The 13,618-nt window shown below is 35.6% G+C and overlaps 1 long non-coding RNA gene across 4 annotated transcripts in view; it reads right to left on the reverse strand.

The window, feature by feature from the left end:
• The window catches only part of LOC123617229 (uncharacterized), a 64,809-nt gene extending 55,255 nt beyond the window's left edge, over positions 1 to 9,554 (reverse strand). For 2 of the 4 annotated variants that reach the window (XR_012505552.1, XR_012505551.1), the window contains exon 1: positions 9,095 to 9,553. This is a non-coding gene — a long non-coding RNA (uncharacterized LOC123617229). Of the gene's footprint in view, positions 1 to 9,094 lie in introns of all 4 variants that reach the window. The other 2 variants (XR_006725364.2, XR_012505553.1) reach the window with 2 other exon arrangements.
• Positions 9,555 to 13,618: the final 4,064 nt, after the last annotated feature.

A 13,618-nucleotide genomic window follows, 5' to 3' on the forward strand; every position in this document is an offset into this window, starting at 1 on the left:
TTGCAATTTATAAACCAGGGCTCTAAGTGATGCAAGTCATTTTATATATTTATCTCTGTTTGGCAGTTATAACAGCTGAAGACTTAGTATCAGCTATGAATTTCATTACTGTAATTTTATTCCCATTCCAAATCATTAATATTGATGCAAAATAAATGATAGTGTTATCCAAGCTAAATAATATTATTCTAAACTGCTTAGGAAAGAAAGTATTCTCACAATTTTTCTCATTGCTTTTGCAAAATGAGGAGGAACTGGAATGTGACAGCAGAGGTTTAGCCAGCAATTGTAAAACTGCCATTCTGTTTTCTTTCCCCTAATATTGGTCACATTTATTAAAAAAACAAAAAAGACTAGGGTCTTATTACTGAAAAAATTTTATTTGTAAAGTTGCAAGGCAGAATACTCTTGATTATATTAAGTGTTCTATTACAGTATTTTAAAAACAAAATATAATATATACTACAGTCTCAAACTATTTTTTTAATGTATCCAGCTTCAAATTATAAAGTCTAATTAAAACCCCTAACCTGCCTCTTTCCCCAATACCATTTATCTTCAACTTACAGGTCCATTAATACTCACCTACATTTTAAAACACCTCTTTAGATGATCTACTATTGACTTTGAAGCACAGAGACAATATACGAAGAGATCCAGTTTGATAGGAGGATGACTTGCCAACACACACACACACACACACACACGTTTTTCATTTCTTCTTTGCTTTCTATGGTATTGTATGTATTCTAGTTCTTTACTCCTTGGCACACATTCTCTAGTGATTGGATTCTTGTTTTTTTTTTTTTTTTAAATCACTTCATTAAAATATGGTAGATACACAGAAGGCTGTAAGAATTTAATGTGTACAACTTGATGTGTTTGGAGAAAACTTTTCATCTGTGAAACCATCATTATTCTCAATGCTGTACACTTATCCATAACCTCCAAAGATGTCCTCCCACTACCCTGCCCTGTTTTTTACCTGTGGCAATAAGAGCACTTAACATAAATTCTACCCACTTAGCAAACAGTAGATCTCCGGGACTTACTTATCTCTTATAACTGAGCTTTGTACCCTTTGACCATCACTTCCTCATGTTCCTCTCCCTACTCAGCCCCTGGTAACCACTATTCTACTCTCTACTTATATGAGTTTTGACTATTTTAGATTCCATACTTGAGATCTTAGAGTACTTGCTTTCTGTATTGGATTTTTTTCCTTTAGCATGATGTCCTCCAGATCCACCCACATTGTTGCAAATGGCTGAATTTCCTTCTTTTTTAAGGCTGAATAGTATTTCACTTTCCTTATTCATGCATGCATTGATGGATATTTAGTTTGTTGGTATACTTCAGCTATTGTGAATAATGCCACAGTGAACATGGGAGTATAGTTATCTTTTTGGAGAATTCAGTTCCTTTGGATACATACTCAGAAGTGGTATGATATATGATGGAATATATGATAGTAGTATTTTTAACTTTTTGAGGAAATGCCATACTCTTTTCCAAGTGACTGTACTAATTTATATTCCCATCAATAGTGTACAAGTGTTTCCCTTTTTGCATATCCTCACCAACATTTTTAATCTTTTATTTTTGTAGTAGCCATCCTAACAATGTAAGGTGGTACTTCGTTGTGATTTTGACTTGAATTTCCCTGATTGTTAGTGATGTTGAGCACCTTTTCACATACCTATTGGCTACCTGTACATCTTTTTTGGAGAAATGTTTACTCAGGTCCTTTGCCTATTCTTTGAATTGGGCTATTTGATTTTCTTTGTTACAGAGTTCTAGGAGTTCCTTTTATACTATGGATGTTAACTCTTTATCAGATATATGCTCTACAAATATTTTCTCTCATTTCTTTGGGTGCGTTTTCATTTTGTTTATATTGTTGGCATATGTGCTTCCTGCTGGGTCCCTAGATGAGAGGTGCTGCCTCTGGAAGGTGGTCAAGTGGGGCTACAGCTGAGTCATAGGGCTACTTTCAGATCAGATCTGCAGTCAGACCTGCTTTCATCTGGCCTGACACCAGGGAGCTGGCTTGCCTTCAGAAAGCCACTGTCCATGGTCTTAGACTCCTCCAGAGTATTACAATCTCCCACCTGGATCCCAAAGCTCTTATAAAAGTTCTTCAGTCATTGGATGGCTGCCAAATCAGTGTTTTTATGAGGGATGAGGGCTGGGTACCTGCTATTCATCATCTTGGTGACATCACTCTCTGGCTTCTCCTTTTAACATTCTGGTTAATTTCCTTTGAGTGAGGGAATATAGAAAGAATTTAGACTTCTTGACAGTTACCCTTAGATTCTCCTCCTGATTCTGCAGTATACTAAGTATGAGAGATTGGACATTTGAAGGTTACTTGATTTCTTTTGACTTTATTTGTTTCATATACTAGGAGGAGATAATAATTCTTATGCCATGCAGTATGTTTGGCAAATCATGATTTGCTACAATATTCATTCACCCCCTCTTCTTTGCTTACTTTGTTCTTACTAGAATGTGAGTTCTTCATCTTACTTGTTTGTATATATTCATAATCTGTCCCAATGTTTGGGACATTGTAGCTCCTCATTAAATGTTTGTTGAATAAATAAGTGGCATGCTAGTCAATATTTTTATACTCCCAGATCCCAGGGATTTACTCTGGCAAGTTCCTATTCACTGCTGTTGGGTCTCCACTGAACAATGATAGGCCTGTCTAGATACTTAGGAATGCTGGAGATATAACTCACTTGCCTTAATAGGGTTACAGATATTAATATTGAAGTGATGAGGTTTCTAAGGGGAAAAAAGAGTAAAATTAATAAAAATTATGGATGTACTTTAAGAGGCCAAGGGAGAAAGTGTTACAATGAAAATCATGACTATTCAGTGTCTAAATGCTAAGAAATGAAAGACATTGTGAAGGAAAGAGTGGCCACTATTGCAAGAATGCCATGTGGACTGAAAAAACAAAAAGCCTTTAAATTTATTATTGTGGAGTTAATTATTAATGAGCAAGGTGCTGAATATTCTGTCTGTAGTAATTATGGTGTACATTAGAACATGTGCTTTAGATGGTAAGAAATGTTCAGAAGTCTTTATGAAGAGATACAGAGGAACAATATAGATTTAAATATCTAAATAAAGTATTGCTTGACATAACAATGTAGAATATTTTAATGTGAGGAAATTAATGAGAAAATATTTTTAAAATTTAGTCGTTTAGTGATCAATTATTTTTTAATGTTAAGAAACAAAAGGGGAACAGAATACACAAGTTTAAAACACAAGTTATTTGGGCTGTCTGAATACAAACTTCAGTCTTCAAAACTATTATTAAAAATTTCTTTAAAGAATCTTTAAGCAGGAGAGGCTATGTGTTTAAACTTTCCCAGTAACAGATTGCCATAACTAAGCACCTTTATTTCTTGAATTTTCCCCAAATTGAAGTTTATGCTCTAGTTAAAATAAATGTGATTGCTGTTCCCTAACACATCATTTCTTTCTCTGTCCAATCTCTTGATCTGTACTCTTTACTAATGTTCTCTGAACATTAGTTCTGTTCTAGTCTCATCTTCAAGATCCCTGCCATTGTAAGCCAAAGTAACTGGGTAATATCTAACTATATTTACAAACCATGCAGGCATGCACATGGGATAGAAATCTAAGACTTTCAAAGATACCTTACATTTAAGCAGGGACACAGATGCAATTTGAACTTGTATCTCTCATCCCTGACTGGTCATCTTCATAAACGTTATCATAACTAATAACTTTTTCAATCTTCGAAATATATGGATTTTTTTTCCTGTTGTCCAGTTTCTGTTGAACCTATAGGCTGTTGAAGAAGACTTGCTCTGTACAGATTTAAACAGGCAGGAAAGAATTTCTTTGAGACTTTTGCAATAGGGGAGATTGAACTCAACTCCACTGAAAGAAGAGGTGGGAAAGTTTCCGTTAGTTGGCGTGTACTTGTAGAAAAGTACTAGAGAATGTTAGGGGCGCCACCGGTCTGTGTGATTAAGCCATCTGTATTTGCTAATTGGTGTTTCTCTCTCAGGAGCCTGGGAGATGGGGGCTCTCTCTCATTAGATGATTACATTTCAAAGAGATGGTTTCATGGTCTTTGAAACAAATATTCCTAGATTGTAAAATTGACAAGAGGCTCAGAAAATATTTATCTACATTTCAAAGAGGCATAGAAAGAATTGGCAATTCCAGACTTCTTACATAAATGCTCTAAGAAAAGGGAGATCAGCTGCCGACAGTCAGAATGAAACCTGTCTAAAATTTAGTGAAGCTGAGGGGAAGAGTAAGATCCTTAAGGCCATGCTGATCAAGGCTGTGCCAATGTTCCACTGTAAAATTCCCCTAGTATAGTGACAATAATGCATTCCTGGCAGTGCCTTGCACAGTGCCTTTTACAAAAGGAAAAGCTGAATATATATCTGTCAAAGAGAATTGTTCATTATTGCTTTTTCTGTCTTATGAACTGATTGATTAAAAGCACCTCTTCTTCATTTCCCCAGGAATCATAAATTCTGGGGCAAGTTTTGGAAAATCGTTATTACTCATCAGGTAATGTGACATGGGATATTATTTCTCTGAAAGATTTAAAGCTGGTACCCATTAGTCTTATTTCCCCCATGAATACAATTTGAAGCATGGTGTGCACAGGTCAAAGGTTTAGACTCCAGTGGACCAAGTGTTCAGTTAGGATCTGTTTTCACCTCTTTTTTCCTTTGGTTTACTGTCACCTGGGACAATATGCTTAATGTCTCAGAATCTTGTTTCCATAACTTATGGCAGAGTAACACTTTTGCCTCTATTCCTGAAAGTAGTTTATTGAGTATTAGTTGATCATTAGAGAACACCTCAGGCTTTCAGGAGAAAAATGCCACATTAATGCTGTAGACTTCTTTGTTGTCAGGCTGTATTGACGTATCTGTACACTGTTGGGAGAGGAAAAATAATTTTTTCTTTCCCCTTTAGTATCTTGCCTGAAACCTACATGTAATAAAAGACAAATTAACAGGAGAAAGACAGAAGTTTAATAACATGGATACCTCCTATATATGTGGGAGATACCCAGGAAACCAGAGTCACTCTCCAAAATGGCCCAAGCCACCATCTTAAATACATCTCAAGCTAAAGACAGAAAAAGTAATAAAAGATGATGGGGAGGGAGTGCAAAGGCCACATATGGGAAGTTCACAGGAAAAGCACAGTGAACAAGGGTAAGGCTGTTTTGCAGATTTCAGTCTTTGCCTCCTCTATTGACAAGAGTTTCTAGAGATTTAGAGTCATCCTTCTATTCCTGGTTCAGAGAGGGAGACACTTTTACAAATCAAGATTTTCCCTTATAAATGTAACTGTCTTTTACAAAAGGGTAACTTTAGAGCTTCTCCAGTGTCTACTTTTTCTTACAAATAATTAGCCTAAAATAATCTTTATACTAAAGAGGCATATTTTGAGTGATGCATTCTTCTCCACATCAACACAAATCCTTTTTATGCACTACTGAAGTTCCACGTACTGTGTTTTTAGTCTCTTTATAGTCCTAATTTTAAACTAATTTGGAAAGGCCAACATTTCTATGACTCCTGCTTAGAAATATTATTTGATATCCTCCCTAAGTGATGTGGAGTGTGGGAGTGGGAGGGTTGGGGGAAAAACAAAAACAGGAACCCCCCCAAAATTTTTGTACCACTGTTGCAGGGTAAAATCTCAGAGTTTTAGAAAAATACATTTCAAAGCCTTTTCACCTTTAAACATTATTTAGTGGTTGAAGGCTATCCATAGAATCACTCTACAATTTCAGTGGCAACTGAAAAGTATATCGCAGACCTTGACTTTTGTTTTTCATGTGAAAACCCAGCTCTAGGCACAGCAAAGCAGGTCCCAAGGATGCAATTAAATCCAGTTGCTTTTTAATGCATTCTTCACCATTTCAAATTGTTATATTTCTAGTGTTAATGCATTACTTAAAGCAAGAATTATCCTATAATTTGGATTGTTTTACACAAAATGTTATAATGGAAAGAACATTATTTATATAGAAACTATAAGATATGACTATTCTAGAGAAAATTTCAGAAAAAATGAATTTAACTTTGGTTTTACTTTACAATTTTGGAAAGTAAACTTAGCTCTCAGCTTTTATATTGAAAGAAAATGACAGTTCTTTTCAAAGACATCATCCCAAGTGAAATAGGAAATGTACTATAGGGTTCTGCTACTTGAGAAGTTTATGAAAGGTTTTGTGGGGAGAGGGTTCTGGACTGTTCATCTCTGTACCTCTCTAGTGAGAAACTCCAAATATTTTTCTTTGTTTATAAATGAGTGAAGGATCAGGGACAATATTTACTTTTAGGTTTCTTCCACTTTAAGAACAGTCATACCTGTTATGCACATGGTGCAATGCACTAATGGTTTTATAATGTGCAAAGTTCAGCACAAGCTTGTTTGTTAGGGATATCAGTATCCACATTCTGTTTACATTTGTGGAAACCTAGTCACTAAGAGATAAGCAAATGGCCCAAGATCACACAGTTAATTTCCAGTCAGAAGTAAAATGCAGATCTATCTAGCTCCAAATCCCATGTTGTTAATATCTGCTCTCTATTGTCTGTCTTTAAAATCTGGACTACTTTTTCATGAAAATGCTTTCAGTGAGATGATTTTTTTTTTTTTTGTCAGCATCATAGGTCAGTTTGTTGTTTGCTTAAAAGAAATTCACTCTTTTCTCTCAGTTAAATATATAATTTAAAAGTTACATTTAAATGTAACTCTAATAGTAGCAAAATTAAATATGAGGGACAAATCAATAGTATGTATTTTGGAAAACATCTAATGGAGAATCCAATGGATTGAAGTAGATGGATTAATTTTTTTAATTTTTTTCTTAATAAGAAAACTAACAACCAATAGATTTTGGATATTGTCACATACCAGTTAAAACCCAGGGAGCTCTCCTAGGGCCCCGTTTTGCTCATGGGCTGTTCCATTCAGATGAACCCTAGCCCACTGGAGGGTTTGTTGAGAGTTGGCAAAGTTGCTTTATAGAGAAAAGTAACCTGAGTAGGTAAATCTCATCGGTAGAATCCTGTCCTTGTGAGGTTAAGGAATACAAATTAAAATCAGAGCAGCTCAGAGGAGTTGAATCCTGCTCCAGAAATGCAGAATCTCAGGTCTCATTCTAGATTTGCTGATATATCATCTGCGTTTAAGCAAGATCCCCAGCCATCTGTATGCAGATTAAGATTGAGAAGTGCTGTCCTAAAACAGGAGGTCCAGGGGAATTGCTGTTGAAAGGTTTGGACTATTGGCCTGTGGTACAAGTATTTGGAAGAAAATCAGTCACACCACCCTCAACACACACACACGCACACACGTATACGCACATATGTAAACACTGCTCCCAAGAGAAATACATTTTTTAAGATGTATATGGATGAATCTGATAAGACCAAAGTTTGAGAAAACTGAGTTGTCTACTTGATGCAGAACAAACCATCTTATATAAAATCCTCCTGAGAGAGGAGTGTTTTATCCTAACATTTACTCTGAAGTCATCGATTCTAAATTTATTAGTCCTTCAAAGTTTGGTAGAATGCTACATCACTCTTTAAGTCTTTTCTTAGTGGCCATTTCTTCCAAAGTAAACATATTCTTTTTCGTTACATCCCAATTCATCTTTATCTGTATCTCTCCTATGAAACACTTCATACCCTGTTTTGTACTATTATGTGTGTTGTTGATAGCACACATGCTTGATTATTATCATATTTTCCATAATATCTAGAAAATGATTTAGAATGTCACCTAATCAGCATTTATTTTGTTGAGAAATCAGATGAGTAAACAGATGACTACACAAAAAACCAGTGTAATGTAGTCAAATACTGGCTGATCCATGAGTCAGGAGACAGGTCAAGACCCTGCTCTGCTATTAAATCAAGTATGGTCTTGAGTTCACTGAAACTCTCCTTTGTACCAACTCATTTTATGGAAATATTGGGTAAGATTTTTAATTCTTTAAATGCATGTAAACTTTGCAACAAAATAGTCAAGTATTTTCTTGAACTAAATTCTGTTACCATACATTTAAAAAAAATACTGTTCTTTCTATGTTTCAAATTTATTTCTGCCTAATTAATCAAGTCATAACATTGTAGATAGTTCTTATTAATAATTACTGTGATTATAGCACAAAGATATCATAGGACATTCAAATTTCACATTCCCACAATGTGCCTGAATCATATTACATGACGCTACTAATTTTCTATGCTGTATAACAAATTACACAAACTTAGTAGCTTTGAACAGCATATACTTATTATCTGACAGTTACTATAGGAAAGGAGTCTGGACATAACAGTTTAGCTAGTTTCTCAGCTTTAGGGTACAAGCTGCAATCCAGTTGTCAGCTAGGGCTTCAGTCTCATCAGGGGCTTGACTGGGGAAAGACCTACTCCCATGTTCTCCAAGGTATTTTACATATAACTGAAGGAGACAATTTCACTAAGTTTTCTGCTTCTTTATGACTAGGGTCCCCATTCCTCAGTTTTCTAATAGCCTGCTCCTCCCTTCCTTCTGAGACATAAGTGACAGCAACCTTGAAATCCATATTTCTACCAGCAATCTGCTCAAGCTTTGTAGGCTCTTCTGTGCTCATCAGAATTCTTCGTTTCCTCCCACTTCCTGGTTCCAAAAGCACTACCACATTTTAGTTATTTGTTACATTATCACCTACATTATCACCAAAAATCTATATTGATTTTCTATTGTTGTGTAATAATTTAACACAACTTAGAAGTTTAAGACAACACACATTTATCATCTCATTGTTTCTGTGGGTCAGAATTGCGGACCTTAACCTTCCATCCCACGCCCACTCCTAGACCCTCTGGTGTCTATCCACTGGTGTCTCTTCCTGTCTCCATGGCATGGGGGCCAGTTTCTTGTCTTTTTCTTTTTTTTTTAAAGGGGCCAGTTTCTTGCCCTCTGCTGACAACCTTGTGCCTCATTCATGGCAGTCTACTCTACTCAGGTGGAAGGGCCAGCACAGTAGGGATGGACGGTGGGTATGACTTACCTGGGTCCTCTACTCTGGGGATCACAAGGCTGCAGTCAGTTCTTCAGTCAGGCTGCTTGCTTATCCAGAGACTCCACTAGGCAGTGATCCACTTCAAAGGGCATTCACGTTGTTGGCAGAATTCGTTTTCTTGCATCTGTATGACTGAAAGCCCTGGCTTTTTACTGACTGTGGATAGGACTAGGTAACAGAGGACTTTGGTCAGCCTTTAGGGACTGAGAGCCCCCAGATGATAGCCAGGAAGAAAATGGAGACTTCAGTCCTAGAGTGACAAGGAGAGGAGGTCTGCAAACAACATGAGGAAACCTGGACAGGGAACATTCCCCATTCAAGCTTCTGATGAGAACTTTGTTCTAGTAACACCTGGATTTCCGTCTAGTTTGGTAGAATGATGGGGTTTGTAGTCTTCATTTTAACATTACATCATCTCTAATTTACTGCATGAGCACAAACAAGTCATTTCGTTCTTCCTACTTAGTTTCCTCGTACATGGAACAAAGGAACATGATAATTAAGCACACAGACCCCGTGATCAGAATCCCTGGTTCACATTTTAGCTTTGCTTTGTGTTAGTTATTAACTTCTCTAAGTGTTGGTTTCTTTTCCTGTGTAATGCTGCCATACTGTAGGGTTGTTGTAAGGGTTAAATAAGATGCTTGTATAAGGCCTTCACCTGGGCATCTGGCACATGTAATATGTCTATATACCATTAAAATGGAGAAAATTTCATAGGCCTTCTTACTTAAATAAGATTCAGTAACTATCACTTTCCAGGAACCAGCATTTTGAATAAGAATATTTGATACATTACTAAGTTTCACAAAAACCTTTCCAACCTGAGCATACAGTTATGTTTAATATCAAGGGAACAGGTGATTTTTTCAATGTTTTGTACATTAATTTCAGAAAGTACATTAAATGAACAAACTGTGTTAACTCACAGGATCTCAGGTGTAATTACCCTGTGACAATGGCAACTTCTATATGAGTTTTAATTCACAGTCTGTTTTTTCTCTTCTCAGTTTTAAGTTCCCAAAATTGACACCTTCAAGAAGTGAGGGGAAAGAGGGCAGCCAGCAGGCTCTGCCATATGTAGGCATCCGTGAGAAGCATAAGTCCTGGCAGCATCTTGCTGACTGTCTTGTTTCCTCCTTTTCTGTTAATGTGATTTGTTTTCTAACCACCACAGTGTGCGTAGTTTCAGTTATGCTTTCCTGCTCATATTTCTTCTTTACTTTTCTGTCCACTTTACTTTTATAAGCATCTGTCTTAATCTGTTTCGGCTGTTACAACAGAATACTCCAGACCCAGTGGCTTAAAAACAACAGAATTTTTTTTTTCTCACACACCAAGATGCGGGTGTCAGCAGGTTCGGGTTCTGGCGAAGACCTTCTGGGTGGCAGGCTGCCCACTTCCCAGGGTGTCCTCACATGGTAGAAAGGGCAGGGAGCTCTGTGGGGCTCTTGTGTAAGGCCACTAGTCCCAGTTGGGAGGGCTTTTTCCTCATGACCGGATCTACTCTCACAGGCCCCACCTCCTGATACCACCATCTTGGGGATTAGGGTTTCAGTGTATAAATTTGGGGAGGACGAAACATTCAGACCATAGCAGCATCCCAACATTTGTCTGAGCCACCCATTTAAACTTTCAAGGAGACTGGGTGCAAATAAATAAAATCCCTGATATGGGTAGGTTTAAAGGAGCTAGATCCCTCAGTTTCATGGGGTAGAATAGACATGAAACTAGGAATTAGAAGATATTGGCTCTTCTAAAAATCACAATTATTTTCAAGGACATAATACCAAGTGAAAAAGGAAATATAAGATGGTTCTATCTCAAACGCTAACTTGCGTGTTAAGGAATATTTAAGACCTTCAATTCTTGTGTCATGTGTGGGGACTGAACTAGATACTAAATCCCTTTCGACTACCAAATCTATATTTTTTGGAGTGTATTTAATTAGAAATGATTGAGCCAGAAATGAAGATCAGAAAAGAAAGCCCTTTTGAGTGACACTGAATAACTTTATTATCTGAAGGCCCTTGAGACTTCATGAAGAGCAGGGAATAGATTTCTTCCAAGTGGTAAAGACTCTCCTCCTCTCCCTCACTCTCCAGCCCTGCTTGGGAGTTAACATCACGTTGTTGATCCAGGAAGGGGAAGTAATGCTCGATAGAAAGGCTTTAAAGAAAAAAAGTATTAAAGCTATTTTTATTTGCTTAGTCTTTATTCAAGGCATGTATGGTATATTTTTAAGGCTGCATTGTGTGATGATTATTAAAGTTAATTACTACCTACTCTCGATAGACTTAAGAAAAGAAAGTGCATTTGGGCCTTTTATATTTAAACAATGATTTTAAAAATGCATAAACACGTAAGATGTAGTTCGGTACGGCTTCATATTATATACCACTTTCAATGTAAAACAATCAAATGGTCCAGACGTAGAATGTGATATAACTTTTCATTATTATGGGTAAAGAAAGAACTAAAATCCAAGAGTGAGAGTGAGGCGAGACAGAAGGAACATTCATTTAGAAGTTTTCCTACCTCCTGATAAATTATAGTGCTCAAGGCAGAATCCATTTCCAGAATGTGTACATCCAAAGAGGATTTATACAACTTCAGAACCAAAACGCCAGCTGCCAATGAAAGAACAATTTCAGTTAGGAGAAGAATATATAATTGGAATTTTTCCCCCTCTATAATTTTTAAAGACTTGAGAAAGAAGATTTAGAGTTAAGGAAAGGGAGTTGTATTTATTTGTTCTCTTAGAAAACAGGGGTATCAGAGTTTGATAATTATGGTAGCCACTTGAAGCTCGAATATCGGATCAATTACCTGTAACAATTCTGAGATCTCAGTATTATTTTCCAGTGCTAGAGTTAAGATATGTTTAAAATGTTTTCAAACTGTTAGATAAAAAGGGATAAAAATTTTTTGAATTTCTTTCTTTTTTTTATTGAGTTTTACTTGTCATTTTTAATGAGTACACAGATGATTTATGTATACTCATTCATGATATTTATTAGTTTGCTGGAAATCTGCTTTATATGCATATGTATAGTACAAAAGCTATTTTTGCCTGTTATTCTTACTAAAATAATTATACTTAACTAAGCAGGTGAGATTATGTGAGACTTTTTTTTTTTTTTTTTTTTTTTTTTTTTACTGTTACTGAAATTTGATAGTGGAGCATAAAAAAATTGGCAGTGAAGTATACTGAATATAAAATACATATATACACATACAATACTGAATATAAAAAAAGGTATTAATGTTAGGCCCTACCACAAACAAATACCTCTTCCCGAAATTGGGAATTTGACAAGTCATATTTATTATATGCTGTATAATTAGGGTAGATTTTTAAATGTAACTTTCAGAACCAATGTAGTTAATTTTTATGTCTACCCATCTTCATGTCCTAAAATGTGCTAAAACCTAATTGTTCCTGATTTATTTCAGGGTTGATATCTACTTTACATTTTAGTAGTGAAAGTAACATACTTTTTATGATTTCTGTTCTTTAATTTAGTTGATGTTTGTTTTACAGCCCAGAATATGGTCTGTCTTGGTCAATCTGCCATGTCCACTTGAAAAAAAAAAAAAGTGTGCTGTGCTGTTATTGGGCAGGAGGTGCTATAAATTTCAATTTGGTCAAGCTAGTTGACAGCTCAGGTCTTGAAAATCCTTAGTGATTTTCTATCTTCTTCTTAAATTGATTCCTGAGGGAGAGGTGAGAAGTCTCCAAGTATACCTGTATATTTTCTGTTTCTTCTTTTACTTAATAATACTTGCTTTGTGTAATTTGAAACGCCCTCGGTAGGTAATGCATATTTAGGATTGTTCATTTTCTTGATGAACTGACTAGTTTAAAATTACTTGATATTCCTCTATATCCTTAGCAATTTCCTTATTCTAAAATACAATTTTTTCTGGTGTTCCAGTCATGCTAGCTTTGACTAATGTTGCAGGGTGTATTTTTTTCCCAGTATTTCACATTTTACTTATCTATGCATTTATGTTTAAAGTTGGTTTCCTATCCACATGCCATAATTTGGTCTTTTAAAAATTTAATCTGATAGTCTGCCTTAAATTGCAGTGCTTTAATCATTCATATTTAATGCAATTATTTATGTAGTTTGATGTAAGTATTTCATCTTGTTAGATATGTTCTCTGTGCCCCATGCAGTCTTTGTTTGTGATTTTTGCCCTTTTTTCTACCTTCATTTAGATTATTTTTTATTTCAATTTTTTTCTACTGGTCAATCAGTTACATCTTTTTTTATTAATTGTTCTAGAGTTAATGAAATACATCTTTAACTTACCATAGTCTACTTTAAAAAAATTATTTACATAGTCAACTGAAAATATTATTAGTTTCAGATTTGCATCATAATGATTCAATGTTGTCTTACTTTACAAATTATATAAAATTATTATAAATTATTGGCTATATTCCCTGTGGTGTACATTACATTCTTGTGACTTATTTACTTTATAACTGATAGTTTGTACCTC

This window comes from Camelus bactrianus, chromosome 3, assembly GCF_048773025.1.
Source record: "Camelus bactrianus isolate YW-2024 breed Bactrian camel chromosome 3, ASM4877302v1, whole genome shotgun sequence".
In the NCBI taxonomy this organism is placed as follows: Eukaryota; Metazoa; Chordata; class Mammalia; order Artiodactyla; family Camelidae; genus Camelus; species Camelus bactrianus.